The 22,482-nt window shown below is 54.1% G+C and overlaps 1 protein-coding gene across 1 annotated transcript in view; it reads right to left on the bottom strand.

Moving 5' to 3' along the window:
• The window catches only part of PRF1 (perforin 1), a 261,612-nt gene that overhangs the window by 141,559 nt on the left and 97,571 nt on the right, over positions 1-22,482 (bottom strand). The gene's annotated exons all lie outside the window — the stretch shown is intronic.

Here is a 22,482-nt window from a genome sequence, read left to right on the forward strand (position 1 = left end):
GGTCTCTGCTTATCACCTAAACCGGTGCTTTGAGCCTTACTGCTTCCCCGTAGATGAGAGGGTGAACGTGTGCCTTGTACTAGGACTTAAAAAACTCTCAGTCTTACCTTTCCCAGGGTCCAGGAGCGGCAGACAGAGCTCCTTCCTGATGTGTATTGGCCCAGAGCCACGTAGGGGCCTGGAATCGCTCTCTGACCAGCAAGAGCCACTCTGTCAAAGCCCATCCGTCACGGATCTTTCTGCAGCTCCGGCACCCCAGAAGAAACCGAAACTGTCACCCCTTCAGGACAAAGGCTAACGGTCCTCCTTCTCATTTTTAAAGGGTATTTGTCCGTCCAGGATCTGTTTCCTGCAGGAAGGACCAGAACTGCCCTCTTCCCAGGCGGGGAGTGACACCTTCTCGCTTCCCCTGCCCCAGACGGACTGGCCGACGGATTACCTGACCTGGGAGATAACCTCTCAGGGTCGTTCCAGCTGCCTGGAGGAGGGAGAGCAAAGTCCCTCGCGGTTCTTGAATGCTTTCCATCAGGCTGTTCCACACCCTTCCTCTACATGAGTAACATATGTGGCATGGTTAAGTGCTGGGGCCGTGAGGTCAGGCTGCCAGGAGGCAGAGTCGCATCTGGCAGTTTGTGGATTCATTCGTTGAACAAACCTGCTTTTCTTCCAGTGAGTCTACAGCAGGTTAACTGCAAAAGCTAGATTTTCTCGGGGGGCTAGGCAAGAAGGCATTTCAGTGCTGCACATATTTAATGAGCATATTTTTTTAATGTTTATTTATTTTTGAGACAGAGAGAGACAGAGCATGAATGGGGGAGGGTCAGAGAGAGGGAGACACAGAATCGGAAGCAGGCTCCAGGCTCTGAGCTGTCAGCACAGAGCCCGACGCGGGGCTCGAACTCACGGACCGTGAGATCATGACCTGAGCCGAAGTCGGACGCTTAACCGACTGAGCCACCCAAGCACCCCTTAATGAGCGTTTTCTATGTGCCAGTGTGACATTGGCTATCTTACTTTCCCAGCACACCTCTGCATTTCACGTGCCCCTTTTTCTGCATGCGTGTTTCCATCGTATCCCCCTGGTGAACTGCTTAATTACCAACACACCTCTTAAAACTCCCTTCCTCGGGGTGTCTGGGTGGCTCAGTCGGTTAAGCATCTGACCTTGGCTTAGGTCATGATCTCACAGTTCTTGGGTTCAAGCCCCGCGTCGGGCTCTGTGCTGACAGCTCAGAGCCTGGAGCCTGCTTCGGATTCTGTTTCCTCTCTCTCTTTGTCTCTCACGCTTTGTCTCTCTCTCCAAAATAAATAGTAAACAATTAAAAAAATTTTTTTTCGAAAGTCCCTTCCTCTGTAGACCTCTCACCAACTCCCCAGCAGTTGAGCAGAGGACACTTCTAAGTATGACACTGATAGATCGGTTGCCCAGATTCTCTTCAGTGGCTGCCACTGGACTGTGAATTCCCAAGAAGCAGGGATGGCTCCTGACTCACTTCTCCTGAGGCGCTAGCCGCTGGTTCATGGCTGAACTTTGCTTGCTGTGATTTGCGGCATAGATGAATGAATCCAATAGTGGAAATGGTGGCTCTAAACACAGGCTCTTGGCTTCCACTGTGGCTCTCTGTGATCTGGAGATAGAGACCCCGCCCTCCCCGCCCCCACAATGCCCTTGTTCCCCAAATGCACTCCAGCCCCATGGAAGTACCGACCCTTCCCCCAAAGTACAAAGCCATTCTTCCTCAGTCCAGAGTAATTTTGCCCCTTCTTCATTCACACAAGACACTCCTGTTTATCCCAGTGTCCAGCTTAACGGTTTCCTCTTCCACAAGGGCCTTCTTACGTGGTCTCTCGCCCCCTGCAGGCTCTGATCCGAGCCATTCTCTGTTGAAGGTTGAGGTCCTCGAGCCCTTAGGAGTTTTCCACCAGGGAGCCTGCTGCCTGGCTCACTTTGCATTCTTCCTCCTTAGCAAAGGGTTTGGCGCTAAGTGGACGTTACAAACCATGCCTGTGGCCAGCCTTGGCTTATAGCACTCTTTTGTCTACTCCCAACAATGTTTTGCAACGTTTTTATTTAAATCGCCAACACAAAAAAATGCTTTCGATTTTGAATAAAATAGTTTTGCCTCTTTTTAAAGTAATCTGTACACCCAACGTGGGGCTCAAACTCACACCCCTGAGATCAAGAGTCCCATGCTCTACCGACCAAGCCAGCCAGGTGCCCCTGAATAAAATAGTTTTATTTCATCATTTGAGAACTGGAAAGGTCTTGACCCTCATTTCAACGCGGCAAGTGTTCCCTAAAGCTGAATAGTAGCTGCTTTCTTTAGGCAGGGTCCGTTCTCTACACGCCACAGTCCCCAGCTCTCCTTAACGCACTACACCCATCTGCCCGGCCCCCAGGACATATGAGTTTGAGACCCCTGCTGTAGGTTGGATGAGAAAAAGACACTCTGGAATCAGTTAGGAGACACGGACTCGGGAGTTTTCTCCACAGGGACTAAGCCACAGACTGTGGGTACCCGGCCCAGGCTGGATAAGCTAGACATAATCTATTATTTAGTAAGTGCTTGCCATAATGTGCTTGCATTATCTAATTTACCCTTCCTATCCCTGTGAAACAGACGGGATATTTACTCCGATTTCACAGGTGAAGAAACTGGCATGGAGCTTGCTCAGGACCGAACGCCTAGCAAGTGGTAAAGCTATGCTGGACCCTAAGTTATTCTGATCCTGGAAGTGATACTGGACACGACCACACCCAACACAGTCATTTCCTAGCCCCGTTGCACAGAGAGGCCTCTCCGGGCTTACCCCATCTCAGCTGACCTCCTGCACTCTGTCATATCACCATGTTCCTTTCTTCCGTGCTCAGAAATTGATTTGTTCGGTGCTGTTCATTTTTGTCTGTTCCCTCCCGCTCTGGGCGTTAAGCCAGATCCACTGTCTGTTCAGTTCACCACTGAACCCCCCGGGCTTGGCACAGTTCTGACACATGGAAGTGCTCAGTACATATTTATTGAGTGAATACATTGAAGCCGGTCCCTGGACTGGGGGGCACAGAGGTAAGATAGCAAGGATGGGGAGACGCTGCTTGATCCGGTGGCCACAGGTAAGCCCCACAGGTCACCAGCTTCCTCTGGTTCCAAGTTCGTCCATCTCACTGTCCTCAGCGCGTGGTGGTGGTGGGGGATCATAGTAGATGTTCAATAAATGCTCAGTATCCCTCTCTTAGCATGCTGATGTTTTACATCAGCAACAGAATGCCTCCTTAGTGCTCCTGGCTCCTTAGGGCCACGATTCACGTTAGGGAGTCCTGTATGCCACCCTCTCACTTCCATTCTGGCTCCGGATCCTTTCACGAGCTGCGTGATCTGAGCAAGGCTGGCATCACCCTCGTAGAGGGGGACCAGCCTGACGTAGTACAGCTGGTAGGGGCCAGGCCTGTCTGACTCGGGGTCTCATGCTCCCTCCAGCCCCGGCTCTCCTTCCCAACCCCTCCTGGGTAGAGCCCAGACTCCACTTGTGCTTCCCACAGGGTCAGGAGGTGAAGGCTCAGCCCGCCCTGGGAAACAAACAAAGAGACCACCAGGAGGATCCCTCTCCTCCCACTGGGAAGCTTCTCAGAGATTCCCACAGCCCAGCCAGCCACCCCTGCCTCCTGCCTCCCGCCTCCCACCTCCCTATGTCCTCCCACTGAGACTCACTGGTGCTGAAATTGGGCTGGAGTTGGATGACACAACCTAGTCTGGGGCTGGAGAGCCTGTGCGAGTGTGTGTGTGTGTGTGTGTGTGTGTGTGTGTGTGTGTAGGGCAAGGAAAAGAATCAGAACTAAGGGCAAGCAGTCAAGGGAGCACATACTGTGGGAATAAGGAGTGCTTAGGGAATGCCCCCCGGGTGCCAGGCATGGGCTATGCTGAGAGATCTATGTGCACTACGACTTGGGGTCTCCCTAAACTGATCGCAGTAATCCCCTGGAGAGCTTAGTAAAGATAAAGGGAGCCCCAAGAGTCAGGGTGCACTTGTAGTGCTCTTTGAAATGTTAACCACGTCAAAAGTATAAATGATAGAAACTTACAAAAACCATCCTTTGATAAGTGTAATTCTTTAAATTCCTCTTGTACTTATTTGGTTTCGTGGATTTTTAATAAGGCATTTTAAATTTAATTTGGTCGTTTCAGTCAACATTTGCTATCTCCCAAAAAACACAACATGAAAATTTCATTACTTGAAATTGAAAACAACCCAAATGTCCATCGGTGGGTGACTGGATAAACAGATTGTAGCGTATCTGTACATCGGAATGCTACTTGACAATTAACTTGAAACAGGCAATGAGGATGGCTCTCAAAATAATGATGCTGACTTAAAGAAGCCAGACAAAAGATAGTGTATACTGTTTGATTCCATTTCTGTCCCATTAAAAAAACATTTTTTTAACGTTTATTTATTTTTGAGACAGAGAGAGACAGAGCATGAACGGGGGAGGGTCAGAGAGAGGGAGACACAGAATCCGAAACAGGCTCCAGGCTCTGAGCTGTCAGCACAGAGCCGGACGTGGGGCTCGAACTCACGGACCGCGAGATCATGACCTGAGCCGAAGTCGGACGATTAACGGACTGAGCCACCCAGGCGCCCCATTTCTGTCCCATTTTAGGAAATGCAAACTAGTGATTGCAGAGAAGCGGTGCAGAATGCGGCTCAGGGGTTGTCTAGGAGGAGAGGAGAGATGGACAAATTACAAAGGGGCACAAGGGAACGTGCGGGCGTGATAAATACATTCAGTGTCTTGATTGTATGGATGATTGTGTAGTATGTCAAAGCTTACCGAAATGCACACTTCAAATATTCGCAGCTGTTGTGTATCAATCATACCTTACTACAGTTGTAACAACGGGGGCAGCTGGCTGGTTCAGTCACCAGAGCATGTGACTCTCGAGCTCCGGGTTGTAAGTTCGAGCTCCACGTCGGGTGTAGGGATTACTTCAGAAAATATTTAAAAAAAAGGAAAATACGGTTGTGACGATGGATGCAAACATAAGAAACCTTCGAAATATGAACATTATTATTCAAAATCCGTAAGACTAACTACACGTAAAAGAAAATTAAGCTGCAATGTTCTTTGTAAAGTTGTAGCATTTATGGTTCTGGAATAGAAGTGTATGTAACAGACTATACTTCCGCTAAAGCTTCAAAGGGCACTAAGACTTTTGGAACATCAAAGTCCGCCAGCTCTATAGATTCACTTGGCGAGTCTTAATAAGTGAGACGGAAAACAGCACCATTTATTTCATTGTCTTTTTTTTTTTTTCTTTCTCTCTCTTCTGTCTTTCCACAAACCCACAAGCGTGGCGCTGCTGTCGGCTTTCTCTACAATTGAGGGGTCTGAGGCTCAGAGGGGCTGGGTGCATTGTCGTTAAAAGCAGTGCTGGGATCCCGGTCCCAGGAAGTCTGACGTCAAAGCCTGCGCTTGGGGTAACTCAGGCAGGGTGGGGGGACTTGTATTTCCAAACTCCACCAAGCCCTGTGCCCCGTTAGCTGCTGACCACAAGGCTGGCCAAATCCCAGGCTGGTGCCTCCCCCACTCACATCAAAGGGCCCCAGACTTCAAAGGCAAGTTGAGGGGAGATGCACATACCTGGCTTGCCCAGGAGAGCCCAGGAGAGCTAATATGATTAACCAGAGACCCAATGGGGCAGGAAGAGTCTTCACGGAGCAGATAATTCAATGGAAGGAACTCGAAAACATTCTCACCCACCACCCACCCTCAGCATCTTTCATTCTGTGGCTACTAACACTCTAGACACCTGGGAATTAGGGGTGAGGTGGGGGCTATACCAAATGTGTGTCCATTCCATAGACGGAAAAACATGCTGGAAAGCAATTGTTTACCAATTTTGTGCCAGGCATAGTGCTGAGTGTTTTGGACACATGCCTCACATTGTATTCTGTAAGTGTAATTATTCCCATTTTACTGATGGAAAAACTGAGGCTTGGATGGCTTAAACACTTGCCCAAGTTCAAGTCGGTACTAAGCAGCTGAGCTGGTATTGGAGCCCAGGTCCGTTTTGATGCTAACCCTCATTCTCTATCCTATCATTTGGAAGAGGACAAAGAGCTAAGACCCCAGGGTGCTCTTCCGGTCTTTCCTTTGCTCCGGTGCGAGGGCGACAGACACAGGAGGTGGCACTGTGCCTGGCTGCCCACTTACCACATTCGCATCTTTGGGGGACAGGGACTGGGTAATCGTCCCCACGATTTGAGATGTTATAAATCTATAAGACCCCTCACATCCCCACCCCATCCCTTGGCTCCCCTTGTCCGTCCTCCCTGTGGACTGCACCCTCAGAACCATGTTCTTTCCCTACTGGGAAGATTTAAGATCCCAGGACCCTGTTTCTGCCTGTACCTGCCTCAGGTGCTGAGCTGCCCTAGCAGGGCTGAAGGGACTGGTAAGTAAAACCTACAGGGCCCCGCCCTGGGCGGCATCCCTCCAAGAAACTCACGACCCTCAGGGGGCCTGCACGGGGAGAAGGTTTTGGTTTAAATTAGTACCAATTACACTTGTGGTAGTTTGCGGGGAGGGGAAGGGAGTTGGGACACCTAAGATCTCTCAGCTCAACCCAGACCAACATGTGGCCTTGGCCAGGGCACATGGCCTCATGGAGCCTGTTTCTGCATTTGGCCTGGTTCCAGGGCCCTTACATCATGCCCCCTGTTATGCACCTCCTCTTAGCCTATGAGCTGCCAGGGGACAGAAGTCTCCTTTGACCCTGCGCCCAGTGCCCTGTGTACAACGGGTGCTAATAAATGAGGCCACAAAGGGCACTTTCCTTGTCAGAGAGCTTGCTTTCCGCACGAAGGTTGGTTGGTTGTTGTCATAGGGAGGTGGCCCAGGCAAAGGAAAGGAGCCCCCGCTTTGGAGGAGTCAAACCTGTGCCCGTTAGCCTGAGTGCCTGCCTCTGGTTCACTTCTGTGTTTGTGGAGAGGGTCTTAAAGGGATGTGAGGGGGAGGTCGGCCTCGCACGTCTGGCACTGTGTGGGTACAGCTGACACGTCCAGACGTCACGGCGAAGGCCAGGGAGTGATGAGCGCGGCGCCCTGCGGGACCCGCTCTCGGGGCGGCGGAGGGGGGGAGCATGCCAAGGACCACCCCAGTGACTCTGCCAGCAGGCCCAGCTGCTGCAGTGTGCCAGGGGACAGGAGGCCAGAGGCAGCGGTGAGTGTCCCCCCGGGGCCGTTCTGGCGGGGAACGCTCCCTCCCCAAGTCCTAACCTGAGCCCGCTGGAAGCCGTGGCTGCCCTGTGGGTTCCGCCCAGAACTCGGTGCCCCCCTGGGGCATCTCCCCGGCCCTGCGGGTCCTGGGAGCCCCACCAAACGGGGGCAATCCGAGGTGAGCCCCCGCTTGGGCAGCAGGGGGGTCAGGGCTGTGGGGGCAGCTGGATGTGTGCCCCTCCCACCGCCCCATCCCCACCCTGGGCCTCTGTCCAGTAGCCTAATTCTCCTGCTGCTGGCCTGGAGGCGTGGCATGTACCTGCTCTGTGAAACGGGACCGGCAGGATGAAGTCCTAGTTCAGGGCCATGTGCAGAGCCCCCACTTGGTGCCAGGCTGGCTCTGGAGTGGGGGCAGGACAGTCAGGGTGGGTCACACACCCCCCCACCCCCCTTTTGTCCTCTTCAGTGCTTCCTACCCCAGAAGCTGCTGCCACCCCTGGGCTCAGGGAGAGCAGGGGCCCTCCCCACTGCCCTCCAGCCACAGGGGAGCCCAGGCGACAATAGCAGGTGCCGCACCGTGCCCCAGCGCACCGGAGGCTGACCCAGCGACAACGCGGGGTTGTCTCCGCTGGTGCTCACAGCTCCACAGGATGGGCCCTGAGAGGTCAGGCCCCTTGCTTGAGGTTATGGAGTTACCCTGAGGCCAGTGAAGTGTAAGTTTCAGACCCTTCTGAGGCTCCCCCTACCCTCTTTTGTATTTGTGCTTTTGTATTCTTTCTCTTACAGTCTCCCTCCCCCAACAGTATGAGGCTCAGGCCCCTGCAACAAATGATCTCTCTTGGGTACCTCCTCGGTCCGCTGGCCACCGTCACGCTGCCCAGGGTGCGTGGGGGTCAGGGACTAATGGAGATGGGGAGCCTGACAAGGAGGGAAGGGCACCCAGACCCGGTCAAGGGGCTTACATGACCTCGCCATGATTCTGGGCTTCCCGTGACTCCAAACATCCTGCCACTGCCTCCCCCCTCCCCCGCCCCCTTTGCCCGCTGTGGAAGGAGCCAGCTTGGGCAGAGCCCTCGTGTTTTCCTCATCAGAGGGAGGGCCGGGCATGACAGGGGTGGCTGCGGAAACCAGGGTGAAACGGGGTGGAGCAGAAGAAAGAGGTTCTGGAAAGCCGCTGGGTCCCGCAGCCCTGCCAACGTCGGCCCCTCATCCCATCAGCGCCCTGACACCCCATCTTCACAGCTGCCCCCCACCCCCTTCCAGATGCTTCTTCTCCTCACAGCCAACTCGTTGATGGGTGCTGCCTCCCCACAATCCCTGCCTCCCGGTCACTCCCTCACCCCCAAGAGTGCCTCCCCCCATCACCCCCACCCACCGCGGAACCTGCCAAGCCTGGGCCGTGGGGCACGGTGTAGCCAAATTGGTTCTAGGTCATGATCTCACGGTTTGTGAGTTCGAGCCCCGTGTCAGTAGGACTCTGCTGTCAGTGCAGAGCCTGCTTGGGATCCTCTTTCTCTCTTTCTCTCTGCCCCTCCCCGGCGCATGTGCTCTCTCTCTCTCTCAAAATAAATAAACTTAAAGAAATGACCTCCGTAGAGAGGCCTCTCCCCACCACCCTGTCCAAAGATGACTCCCCCCGACACTCCCTCAGATCCCCCTGTATTTTTCCTTCAGAGCCGCTGAGGCTACATCTTGACTCGGGGGGCTATTGGTTTATGTCTGCCTCCTCCCCCAGACTGTAAGTCCACCAGGCCTGGTGGATTTACTGTCTGTGTTGTTCTGCATCTGTACACTTAGCACGATGTTGAGTTCACAGTGGGCACCCAGGAAACACCCGTTGTGAGGGAGGGGAGGAGAGGCTGGCTGCTGAGGCTGTACCTCCGCCGTCTGTCCAGCAGGTGGCCTCCCAGGACAGAACGTCATCAGCCCTCGCATTCCAGGATGCTCCCTCGGGGGCCCAGGGCCCCCCAGGGGGAGATGTAAAAGGCAGGTGTGGGAGCCAGCCTGCCCTCTGTCCTTCTTGGACACTTGTGGCTCTGCATCGTGGTTATTTTTACCCACATCTCCTGCAGGGGGCTGGTGGCAACTTAAGCCAGAGACCAGATCTAACCCATTTTTTTTGCCTTGGTGACCATGCAGAGCTCGGTAAACCAATGACAAGTGGGAAAAGGAGGTGACTTGGTCCTGTGGAGAGGCTCTCCTCCCGATGGTTAACGTTAAGGCATTGGAGCCCAATTGCCTGGGTTCTAATCCTGGCTCTGTTGCTTACTAGCTGTGAGATTTGGGGCAAGCTCATTAACCAATCTGTGCCTCCTTTTCTGCAAAAGTGAGACTTGAACTTGCCACAGAGGGTCATTGTGAGACCAGAATGAGGAAATGCGTAGAAAGTATTTAGAATGGTTCCCGGCGTGGAATCAATGCTCGGTGAATGACAGCTTTTATTATTTTTTTTTTTTAATTTTTTTTTTTTTACATTTATTTATTTTTGAGAGGCAGAGAGAGACAGAGCGTGAGCAGGGGAGGGGCAGAGAGAGAGGGAGACACAGAATGTGAAGCAGGCTCCAGGCTCCGAGCTGTCAGCACAGAGCCTGACGCTTGGGCACGGCATACACCCACACCCACCTACCCACACACACACACACACACACACACACACACACACAGGAAAAAATGCAGGAACAGCACTCAGCTCTTCCGGCCACAGTTCAGACAGGCCAAGGTGCCTCCCTTGCCAGGACAGGGGAGCCCAGCAGATGCCCTGTCACCTTCCTGGCACTGTGCCCCCTGCTCTCAGTGCCACTGGCTTGACAGGACAGGTTGCCATGGCAGCGGGTGGTGGGCCTGCAGGGGCACACTGGCTGGCCTTGGTTGAGCTCTCTGGCTTTTTAGAAGGGGCTGGCTTCTTGCCAGAGCACAGGCCTTCCTGCCACCCAGACATTCATTCAGCTGGCTTGGGCAGCCATGGCCACACCCAGAGCCCATCACGTTTCCCTGCCCTGGGAACTGGGAGGCTGAGCCAGCCGCTCACTCTGGGTGTTTCCCCGGCCCTGGGCGCGGGCCCCTTTTGCCCATCCCTCACACTCTATTAGAAATGTCTGGCACGGGCCTCCTTTCTCTTGTGCTCCATGGTGAGCCCCTCGAGAGTTCAGGTTGTGCCCGGCACATAGAGGCCTGTCTTACAGGTTTGTAGGATGACTGAAAAAACAAAAAATGAATTCCCTCTCAGCACCTTGAAGAGAGTAAAGTTGCAGGACGTAATCTGACCTGCTCCAGAGATGGCCTGTTCGTGCCACAAATATTTATTGACGACTGCTGTCTGCCAGCCATTGCTGTGGGTGGAGTTAAGATATGAATCCAGATGGGCATGTTTCTGCTCTCAGGGAGCCGACATCCTAGTAGGGTGGGGGAAACATACGCAAACAAGCAAACCGAGAAAGGGAAGCATCCGATGGTGATGGGTGCCGTGCTGGGGACTATCCCAGGGTGCACGGCAGCAGGGAGGGAATGAGTGGCGGCTCCAGGTGGAGGCCTCAAGGAGGCCATGTTTGACCCAAGGCCTAAACAGAAGGAAGGAAGTTCTGGAGGAAGAGCATTCTAGAAAGAGGGACCAGCAAGTGCAAAGACCTTGAGGGGGATCTGCGTTGGCCCGTTTGAGGAACTAAAACAAGTTAGGCTGGAACTCAAGGGGGTGAACAAAAGAACACAGTACAACAGATCTTACAGTCCCAAGCTGACGGGTTTTCACGGATGTGTACGTCCCTGTAACTGCGACCTAGATCAACACATAGAACATGCCCAGTGCCCCCAGAAAGCTCCCTCAGGTCCCGTCCTGGTCAGTGTCACCCCTCACCCAAAGGTGACTACTCCCTGACCTTGACCATCACAGGCTAGTTTTGCCTGTCCTAGGACTTCAGTTCAGTGGAGGAAATCTGCTATGTTCTCACCTCTACCTGGCTTCTCTCCCTCATGGGGCGTCCGGGATTCATCCAGGGTATTGCATGTATGGCTAGTTCATTCATTTTAGTTGCTGGGGAGCTTTCCATTCCGAGATGACACCACGATGTGTTTATCCACTCTCCTCTTGATGGATATTTGAGTTGTTCCCAGGACCTTCTTGGTAGAGGCTGGGTCTCCTAGCCTTCATTGGCCTGACAGGTGCCCCGTGCTCCGGGACTGCTACCAGGGAGGAGGAAGGGGAGAAGGGGCTTTGGGATTTTAGGGTCTTTGCCTCCCACACACTGGTCTTCCTGCTCAGAGCTTGGGGAGGCTTTTTGTGTGTGGGAGTGGGGTGTGTGTGATTTGTGATCATTTTCTTCATTCTGTGGGTTGTCTTTTTTTATTTTTATTTATTTTATTTTATTATTTTGTTTTTTGAGAGAAAGAAAGAGAGAAAGAGACAGAACATGAGTGGGGCAGGGGCAGAGAGAGAGAGAGGGAGACACAGAATCCGAAGCAGGCTCCAGGCTCCAGGCTCCGAGCTGTCAGTACAGAGAGCCTGATGCGGGGCTCGAACCCACGAACTGCGAGATCATGACCTGAGCCGAAGTCAGACGCTTAGCCGTCTGAGCCACCCAGGCTCCTGGGTTGTCTTTTTTTTTAAGTTGTGGTAAAATATACATAATGTAAAATTGATCATTTTAACTAACCACTTTTAAGTATACAGTGTAGAGGCAGTAAGGTTATTCGCATCGCACAACCGTCACCGCCATCCATCTCCAGAACTTTCTCATTATCCTCAGGTGGAATTCTCTACCCATTAAACACTAACTTGCAGAGGCTTTCGGGATAGTGGTTTTCAGAGGGGCGGTGGGGGGTGGTCGTCCCCGAGTAACTTGGGGGAAGCCGAGAGGAAATTACAGCATGGGACAAGGGGTTTGTGGGGAAACCCGGGCCCCCGAGTGGGACACTCAACATGCCCACCTCCAAGACCCTGCTGGGGCTTTCCTGACCCCCTGTGCTGGGCTCTTTATTTCCTTCCTGCCTCATCCTGGCTGCTCCCTCTCTGCCCCTACAGAACGGAGGACATTTTAACAGTTGCATTGTCTCCTGCCAATGGCAGGTCAGCAGTGCACCCCCGCAGGCCAGGAGGTGGCCGGTGGGCCCAGAAGGAGACTTGTCTACAGGTCTCTAAATGTCAAATGTCAGCCAGGTGTGAAGTCAGAGCCAGGAGACCAGCTTCCTGGGGGGTAGGAAGCCTGCTGAGTGGCGAGAGAAAGAACAGCTTCATTCTCTTCTTGCCCCCGCTTAGAAAGGAGCCTCCCGGGGCCTCTGGAGGTACAATAACACTTAAGGTCTCTCCTGGTTCTGGAGGTTCCCACCGGCTTTTGAAAGCCCCAGGGGTGTTAAGCCGAAGACATCTGGGGCTGGGAGGCATGAGATGGGTATTTCTCAAATATTTGAAAGAAAGAGGTACTTAATGAAATGTGATCCCATTTGTGAATCTGGTGGTCCCAAGGTGCGGGGGAGCAGGACCAGTGAGGACCGAGGGGAGTGACTGGGAAGTAAGCGTCAGCTTCACGTTAGGAGAAAGAAGAAGGACGTCCTGTACCTGTCACAGTTCTGCAGGGAAGGCTCCCTAGGGAGCAAGCCCCCTGTCCCGGGGAGGATTGCAGCCAGGGAGCAGTTTGCTGGCTGGGCACAGAACTCTGGAGTCAGAGGGGGCTGGGGGCCATTGCGTGAGTTCTTCAGTGTCTCTGTGCCTCTGTTTCTTCCTAAAATAAGGATAGTAATGGGATATCCTTTTCAAAAGTGAGTAACGGGGTTGTGGGTACGAAGTCTAACACAGTGCTGAGCGTGTAGAATGCACCCAGTGAAGGGCCCGGATGTCCTGGGGAGCATTCCGAGGTGAGGTGAGGCGTTTGGTGACATCCTCACCAGCGGTCCTCCAGCCCTGATGTTCCATGGAAGGGGAACCAGGGGGCTCATTCTGACAGAGTTCAGAGTTACCTGGACTTTGTCCCCTGCCACCAAATGCACAGTCTGTCCACCTACCCACCACAGACCCGGTGTGAGCAGAGGGCTTTGTGTTTACGTATAAGACAAGAATTATTTACTCCACTTTACAGATGAGGCCAGAGAGGTCCCTGGACTTGCCCAGTGTGGACGTGGTGAGGCAGGAGCTAGGTTAGGGGCTCGGGTCTCCGCAAGCCTGGTCAGGAGCCTGAACACCCAACCTGTCTGGTCATGGCCCCCATCAAGCCCGCCCCTTGGTTTTCTGCTTGGTTAGAGGGGCTTGCCAGGGTGAGGGGCACCCGGCAAGGTTTTTAAGGAAGCTTCCTTTCTTTAGGTCTCAAGCGTGGATTTCCCTGTCTTTGTCCCAGGAGGAGCCCCTGCCCGGGAGCACGGCAGAGTCTGGCGTCAGGAGAGACACCTCGGATGAGAGTCATCACCACCTGAGCCTCAATGCTTCAGGAGGTGGGAGTGGCACCTACCCCTCAGGTGGGTTGAGCGCAACCAACATGAGAAACTCGAGAAAGCCCTTTGTAACCCCAAAGGCATTTTACAGGCCTTGGCTCCAAGCTTGGCCTATAGTAAGTACATCCAGACTTGATTTTCTTTCTTGTTTCCTCTGCCAGGATCACAGTGGAAGCGCCGCTCTGCTGATCGCAGGCTTATACGCCGATTATGAAGCTCCTAGTCTAGGCCATGCCTCGGGCTGGGACGCAGAGATGAACAGAGCTCGCGCCCCTGCCCTCGGGGAGGTCCCTGCCCAGGGGTGGAGGGGACAGGCAGGCCGTGGCCGCTGGGTCAGGCCACGGGCGCCAGCCTTGAGGTGTGCCGCTCGGAGCTCCCTTCTAGAGAACTCGCTGCAGGACGCAGTAAGCTGACTGCCCCCCGCCGCCACACCTTCAGGATCCACAGCCACATTCACACGGAGGCCACCGTCTCCCTGGGCTGCTCCCGGCCGGTGGCTGAGCCCAGCTGAGGCACCAGCATGGGCCACGTTTGCCAGATGCAGGACCGCTTTCCTGGGCAGTCTTTGCTCCGGCCGTCCCTCGGCCTGGCCGCGATGCGCGATGCGCGACGCGCTGGGGGCCTGTGCCGGGTCTTGGGCTCTTCCTCCCCGCCCTCCTTCCTGCGCCTCCTTTCATAGATGGCAGGCCTGCCCTGCGCTCTGAACACGCTCCCTCTTACTCCTGCCTCAGTCTTTCTCACGCTTTCCCCCCGGTGAGCTCTTGCATGGCTGACCTGGCCTTGCTGTCTGCTTTCCGGTGGGTCATTTCTGACGCACAGTATAAAATGGCACATTCTCTTCTGGTAGCAGGCCACGGGGGACATCAGATGTCTCACTCGGTTGCTGGGTCGCGGGGGGCCGCCATGTGTTGTGGTGGGGAAAGGCGAGCTTTGAAGCCAGGCTGCCCGGTGAGAAGCCCACTCCGCCCCTTTCCCAGCAGTGTGCCCTGGCCAGCGTAGTTCACCTCCCCGAGCCTCAGTTTCCTCATCTGCCAAAGGAGGCTACTCCTGCCTCCTGGGACGGAGGCAAGCTTTCAGTGAGTTAATATACGTGCTGCCGAGGCGAAGCGAGTTAATGCACACGAACAGTGGCACAGGGTGAACGGTTAGTGTCTATCCTTCCCGGTGGGAGGGAAGACCGTGCGGAGGAGGGGGCAAGATGCCGTCTCTGAATCTGCTGCCTCTAGTTCCAGAAAGCACCGTGGATTTGGGGGGCCGTATGTGCTCCTCTGAGCCTCGGCCGGCACACTTGTAAGGGGAGTTGCCATCACCTGCTGCCCTGTCAGCTGCAGGTGGGAATGTTGCATCCGTGCTAATGGGTGGGGGAAGGCCAAAATCTTCGTGCAAGGGCAGGCGGCTAAGAGTTGGAAGGGACTATTGGAGCTGGAAGAGCGCCTCGGAGTTTATTGGCCCAGCGGTTCCCAAACACCAGACTCGACTGCGGCCTTAAAACCAGCCAGGGGGCTTTCACAGTTGCCAGCCCTGGAAATCCTGGCTTCAGAGGACTGGAGGGGAGCCTAGGGGTCTGAGGTTGAATCTTTCTTGCTGGCGATTCCAACGCGCACACAGGCAGGCTGGGGAACAACTGTCCAGTCCTGGCCCAAGATTTACCCCTGACTGCCAGGGCAGTGAATGCCTGTGTCACATGGCCTGGGCCCCGGGGGGCGGTGGTGGTGATGGTGGAGGGGTGCCTGTCCGGGCCTTCCAAGCCAGCTGAGCTGCAGTGGCCTCCAGTTTCTGTGAAAATACACGGTGTGCTTTTATGCTTCTGAGTTTGTTTTGGAGAGGAACAGCCTCTAAGGAGCTGGCCTGTTTCCCTGTGGCTTTGAGCTGCCCATGCCCACTGCCGGGTGCCTCCAAGACAGCAAGGGGACAGTGGGGTGGTGTCTGTCCCTTCTGAGAGGCCAAGTTCTAGGCCATTACGGACGCAGAAGGAGACTGGGGCAGGTAGTGAGTTCCTGGTCTCTGGGAGCAATCAAGCAGAGGCAGGGACCACTGCCTTTGGGGATTTCATACAGGGAGTCCTTCCGCATCCGGCAGGGTGCACTGCTTCACCTCTCAGCCTTTGTTTCTTTAAACCGCATTTATTACATCCATTGTATTCTGACGCGGGTAGGGAGGAAACCGTGTGATATGGAGGGGTTGCTTTAAGATCTGCCAACAAGAACACCAAAAGAAAAAAAGAGACCAACAGTAGAGGAAGCAAAATCCTGATAGTTGTCTATCTGAATGATGGGTACATAAAATCGAGTATACTAGTCTCCATCTTTGTTCGTATAGAAAATGTTCAAAATAAAAATTAAAGATGATTTAACTATTAGTCTATGTCATAGACGGGGCGCCTAGGTGGCTCAGTCGGTGAAGCGTCTGACTTCAGCTCAGGTCACGATCTCACGGTTCGTGGGTTCGGACCCCGCGTCAGGCTCTGCGCTGACCGCTCGGAGCCTGGAGCCTGCTTCCGATTCTGTGTCTCCCTGTCTCTCTGCCCTCCCCGGCTCACACTGTCTCTCTCTCTCAAAAATAAATAAACATTTAAAAAAAAAAAAAAAGAACATGTCATAGGTGCATGGGCTGAAAACATCCGCTGTACCAAAGGCTAATGAGTGGAAGGTGAGTGGGCTTCCCATTCTGAGGCCCCAATTCCCCTGCGAGGGCTAAGCTCTCTCCCTGGAATCTACCATAGCCTGTCAGAGACTGAGCATGTGTATACAAATCTATGAGGTCATTTAAAAAATTATTTTAAAATAGCACACACACACACACACACACACACACACACACACGCACACACACTCATACCCTTTTTGCAGCTCCTAAGTGCTAGAATATTAGACATTCTGTCCTACAGTTTCTTCTCCTGGCTCCCTCCCTCTTGCCTCCCCTCCTTCCTCCTTAACTCAGCCGCAGAGTTGAGTAAATAATTTTCCTGAACCCTCAGCACCTCATCATGATCGCCGTAGGCAAAGCTTTTCTCTTGTGGGGTTCTCTTTGTTTTATTTTCCCTTTGTGTCATCCTTTTCCTCATAGGCACCCGTGGTAGAGTGTTTGATAAATGTTTTCGTGTAATGTACATATCCTCGCTTAGAGAGGCTACGGTATTTTTCTGTGTAGAAGCGTTGTTACTTTCCATCGAGGGTATTTTGCGGCCCGTTGAGCTCTGCTGATGAGTTTGCCCCGGAACACTGCATTTTCCACGCTCGCTCTGCATTTCTGCGTGTCCACGTGGATTGTTGGGTGGAACTGTTGTGCAGGATTCCGTGGTTGGAATCCCCGTGGCTTATCCATTCCTCTCGAGACGGGCCCTGCACCGTCACAGACAACACTGCCCTGACTGTCCATGTCCACGTCCACGTCTGGACTTGGCTCCCAGCTCTCGAGATCCTTTCCCATCGGCCCGCATACCTCTGCCTTGTGTTTTAAAACAGCTGCGTGGTATTTTCCGCTTCCGGATGCTCCGTAGTTTATCTAGCGGATCCTCTCTCTGTCCACAGGCTTTTTGGTTGTTCCCAATCTTTCACCACTGCCAAGTGTGAATACCCTTGCACAGTTGTCAGTTGGCGCGTGTGTACAAATGTGGGTGAATTTCCCGGAAATGGAGTTGCTGTGGCAGAGTTTGTACATATTGTCCGACAGTGTGACAGTGCCCCTCTCCTGCCCCGCCACGGAAGCTGTCTTCTAGCCCGACGGTTCTTTGGGGCTCGGAGAGGGTGATGACGGGGCTGGGATGACACAGCTGGTGAGTGTTGACACTGAGACTGGAACCCTGGAGGCTGAGTCTCGGCTAGTGATCTTTCCAAGGCATTTATTTGGCTGGCTCCTGTGTGTCCCAAGCTGTCCCTGTGTGTCCCAAGGACCTTCCCTGTAAGTCTGGGGGCTTCAGCCCCTCCTGGAACGTGTCTGGTAAGCAAGTGCTGCCCACTGCTCTGGTGAGGGGTCTGCCCAGGCGCTTGCCACATGAAGGCTTCGGGAAGATGCCGTGTCGGGCCTCTCAACCCCAGCCCTGCCCCCACCTCTCAACCCCCGCCCTGCCCCCACCTCCCCTGCAGCATCTTCATAAATGGTTCTGTCAGACTGAGGCATCCTTGGGAGCCTGAGTGGTGTTGCTTGGAGACAACTGGGCAACAGATCTGGGTTATTTAAAGGAGAGAGAGGGAGGGAGGGAAGGGGTGACAGCCTGTTTATTCAGGAATGCATGATCTCCCTGCTGCAGGGTTTGGCAGACCCCCTCTCAGCCTCCCCCTACCTCCTGCCTCATTATTCCCAGTGTGCAGGGCCTGGGATTCTTCAGTGAGACCCAGCAGAAGGCCACTTGGAGCTCCTTTCTGATAGCAGTGGGGGCAGGCGATTCTCTGTGTGTTCTAGGGAGGCACTATGCAGGTGCCGACTAGGGAAGGCAGAGGAGGGAGGAAGTGAAGGCAGACAGACGAGGTCTCAGAGGGAAACTTCTGATGATAACAGTAGCCACAACGACTGTTATGTATTGGGCTTCCTCTCAGACAGCTAAGTTTTGAGAGCTCTAAAAACCCCGTCAGGGTAGATGTGACTGTCCCCATTTTATACACGTAGAAACAGAGGCTCAGAGGTGCTCAGAGACTTGCCTGAGGTCGCACAGCTAACAAGTGGCAGAAATTGAATTCAAATTTGGGTTTGTCTGATGCCGAGGCCGGGGCAAATCACCTCACGCTGCCAGGGTTGGCAGGGCCCTTGCGGGGCCCCCGCTTTCATCCTGAGCTGAGCTGGGAGGTCATGCTGAGTCCCCCCCATCCCCGCTCCCCCAGCATCCTGGTCCCACCTCCCCGTTGCAGGAAACACCTCACTCTGAAACGATCGAGGTACCTGTCTGCCTCACCCTCGGTCTCTGAGCACCTAGGGTGGGGTAGGATCTTGCTTATCTCTGTGCCCTGAACCCAGGGTCAGGCATATCGTAGGTACTTAGAGAACATTGTCATATGGAGCTTGGATGCCTGAGCTCTGAGACAGGGGACAGCTCTCCTTGAGACAGGGTCCTCGCCATCACCCTGACACCACTGCAGGGACCAGAGCACAGGGACCTCCCCCCACCCAGCTTTCTCTGCCCCCGTTGGACAGATCTGGGCTCTTCAGCATCTGCCCGGGGCTGGGTTTCAGATCTGCAGCCCCTCGCTGTCTTGCTGGGATCCAGCCCCTATGTTCTTGGGCTGGCGTGGTCTCATCAGCTGGGAGCCCTGTGAAGCACAGGGTCGGGTGGTGAAGGCTGCTGGGCATGGGAGCCTGGGGCATCTGGCCCTATGTGGTCTGGGCCACCCCCCTAGAAAGAAGTTAACTCTTCAGTGCCCTAGTTTTAGAGAAAGCACAGCTCCAACTGGGCTGTGGTGAGTAGGGAGGTGGGGGCAGAATGGAGAGGGACAAGGCAGGCAGGCTGTGCAGAGGGACGAGTGAATACGCGCGTGAGTCCTGGGCTTGTGCCGTAGCTGGCGTTGACCCCTCAACCTCCTCTGAACCCCAGTGCGATGCTTTGGGGGACTTCTCGCGGCCCGCCTTCAAATCAGGCCGTAGTTTTCCATCTCACAACGATGGTGAGAAAGGCCACTCTGTGACAAGGTGGTGCTGTATACTTTGACTTCCTCACCCTGCTTACGTCCAATAACCACCTGCTCAGGTAAGTGTCCTCGTCACCCTTTTACAGATAAGGTACTAGAGGCTTTCAGAGGCCCCCGTCATTTCTAAAGTAGCCCTACCCGTACAGTCTTCGATAACATTCTCTTGTATTATTTTCTCCATAGCATGAATCCCTCTGAAATGATCTTGCTTCCGGTTTTGTTTGCTTGTTTATTGCACCCTTCATCCCCACCTTACTAAAATGTCAGCCCCCCGAAGGCAAGATCTCATCTGTCTCATTCACTGCTCGTGGCCTAGAACGGGGCTTGGCATCCAGAAGGGGCTCTGTAAATGTTTGTTGACTGACTGACTGACTGAATGAATGAATGAATGAATGAATGGAATATTTGTTGAATGAATGAGCCAGGATTTCTTCTCCCTTTTCTCTTTTCTTCTGATGGAGAACTCTCTCTGTCGTCCTTGAGGAATGTTCTGGAAACAGAACCACCCTCCTCTCATATGTCCTGGGCAGTCTTCAGTTAGGCACTGAGTGGCACCGGGGGAGGGAGGGGAGGTCCCCCTGCCCTCAGGGGCAGAATTTTCAAACTGTAGGTCACAGGTAAAATCAGTTTTGTGTACTGCAATCAGCAAGAACAAAAACAGGACAGAATGCATGAGAAAGTGTCAGAATGCACCACACACAGGAGGCTATGCAGGTTTTGGTGAAACACACACATTTTCAAGTCTCTGTAGAGCTGGTGGTCCCAGTGCAAAACATATTTATTTCTTTGAGTATCAGTCAAAAAAGTCAGAACCCAGTGTATGAATTTCAGTCAGGAGAGATGTCATCGTTGAACCTAGACCCAAAAGAGGGTACAAGCAATAAAATGAATGACCTTGCTGATAACTACAATGCCAGCTATTGAACATATATTCTGTGCCAGGTAGGGGTGCTCAGGTCCAGGGCCCTGCACAGAGGTGAGGGGCAAAGAGTCCTGAGCAGACAGAGATCCTGTCAGCAGGGAACGCTGCCTAGAGGAGGCAGAACTCAGTCTTGAAGAAGCCCTCTGCCCTGGCAGGTTCAGGGCTGGGTCAGAGCACGAGTACAGGTGACAATAATGGTAACAATGGCAATAGTTGACATCAGTGAGCTCTGGCTGAATGCCAGACACCCCTTCAATCCTCCAGACGTTCCTGGGAAGCAGGAACCACTCCTATCATTTTACAAATGAGGAAAATGCGACTCCAAAAACGTGGGAACTTTTAGGTGGTAAAGCTGCTGAAGCCAGACCCAGGGCAAGCGTGCTCTGCCCCAAGCCCATGTCCGTAAGCCCTGGGTCGTGCTCAGAAGGGGCTTGAATGGATGAGGGGTGGGTGCTGGGTCCTGGAGAGGGGGCAGTGGGCCTGGAAGGCCAGGCAGCCACAGCAGGACCCCAGGCAGCCAGGCAGCGGGAAGGGGTCTGTGCTGGGTCTCAGCAGCAGATGCGTGGTGCTGGAGGCTCAGAGACCGCCTGGCTCAGGGGGAAGGACCGCAGGCTCCAAGACGCCCAGCGATGCTGGTGGGCCCGTGTGAATCCCAGATCACGACCGTAACAGTGCCACGGGGAGCAAGGCGAGGCGGCTCCCTGCCCTGACTCTGTCTATTCCCCGGGCCCGGCGTCCCGTGGCCTGCAGTGGGCTTGGCAGGGAGTGAGGAGCAGAGGAGAGCAGGAGGGTCTGTTTCTTGTCTTTCGTCAAGTCTCATCTCTGCTGGTTTGAACTCAGCTCCCCTACCTTCCGGCGAGTCATTTGTGCCTGTCAGGAAATAACTCTTGGCCTGAGTGTTCCCACGGGGGACCCGGGGCGTCCACAGCTTATGTTTCTGTGCAGGGACTGAACGTGGGAGTTCTCTTCCAAGAGCAGCGACACCTCGCTCGCTTGGGCAGAGGGGGAGGCCACGGGCGGTTCTGGAAGTGTGAGTAGTGGGGTTCTTGGCTGTTCTTTGTAGCTTTGGGCTGTGGTAGGTTGGTTTGTGTGTGTGCTACACATATTGGCATGTGGACCCATGCTCACTTGTGTTGGACACTTGTGCAAACGCTTCTTCACATCTCTGCAAACGTGAGCTCACACGTGAGCAACACAAGCGTGTACGTATGCACGCACGAGTGCATACATTTGTACAGGGCCACCTACTGGGCCCTGCCATTCTTTAGTCGATGAAGTGATGTCTTGGGTGCGTGTGTGTGTGTGTGTGTGTGTGTGTGACGTGGGGTGGTGGCAGGGCTGGTGGGGGTGCCGGCAGAGTGGGCATAAGTCCAGAGCCCTCTAGTTTCTGAGGTCCTGTTCTGGGACCATCGATCCTTTCTCTGGGACTTTTGGGCTTTTGCTCTGAGCTTCCAGACCTCTCAGGAAGCTTCTGGAGAAGTTTGGGCCAAAAGAGTTGGCACAAGGGATTTTTCCCTTCTGCCTGGGGCTGGGGAGAGAACAGAACGCCTTCTCTTGGGCATACCTAGGGCTGCTCTGTGTCCTTTCCTCCTCCCTCAGTATTCAGCCCTCTCTCCCTCCCAGGCTTAGGATGGGGCAAATCTGGTCCTGAAGGCTTTCTTGTGGTTGTCCCCCCCCCCCCCCAACCGCCAGCCCTATGATCATCAGGGACTTGGCAGAGCCCCAGGAGCTGGGAGTGAGCTGGCGAGTCTGGGTGCTGTGGCCTAGATACAGTCTGTGGCCTGTCCCTGAAACACCTTCGAGCCCCCGACCCTTTACTTCTGGGGTCTACCAGCTGAGGCTCGAGGCTGTCTATTGCGGCTAGAAGGGCTTTGATTGCTGGCTCTCCTGGGGACACCTCTGCCCTGGGCTTTTCTGCTTGATTCCACTAGAACACCTACTGTGTGCATGGTGAATACAAATGAATGAGTCCGGCACTGCCCTGGGGACCAAAGGACGGGTCAGAGCCAGAATTTTGTCTCCCAAGAGCTCAGTCGAGACCACTACAGCCCCCAGCACCTGTTGGACAGCCAGGGAGGAAGAGCAGTGTGTATGCACGTGTGTGTATTTGTGCGCCTGTGTGTATGTGTGCATGTTTCTGTGTGCGCTCATGCTAGTGCTGGACCCTTACTTAGTCCTGGCCTCAAGGGGGCGTTATCCAGGAAGGCAGCATCCTCAGGATGGCAGCAGGGGCATCAGTGGGGAATCTGGCAGGGGGTGGGTGAGTTAGGCGCCCCAGCACCCTGGCTTCTCAGCACCTCCTTGAAGGAGAGCAGG

This window comes from Panthera pardus, unplaced genomic scaffold (genome assembly GCF_024362965.1).
Source record: "Panthera pardus isolate Hobbes unplaced genomic scaffold, ASM2436296v1 HiC_scaffold_22, whole genome shotgun sequence".
Classification (NCBI taxonomy): Eukaryota; Metazoa; Chordata; class Mammalia; order Carnivora; family Felidae; genus Panthera; species Panthera pardus.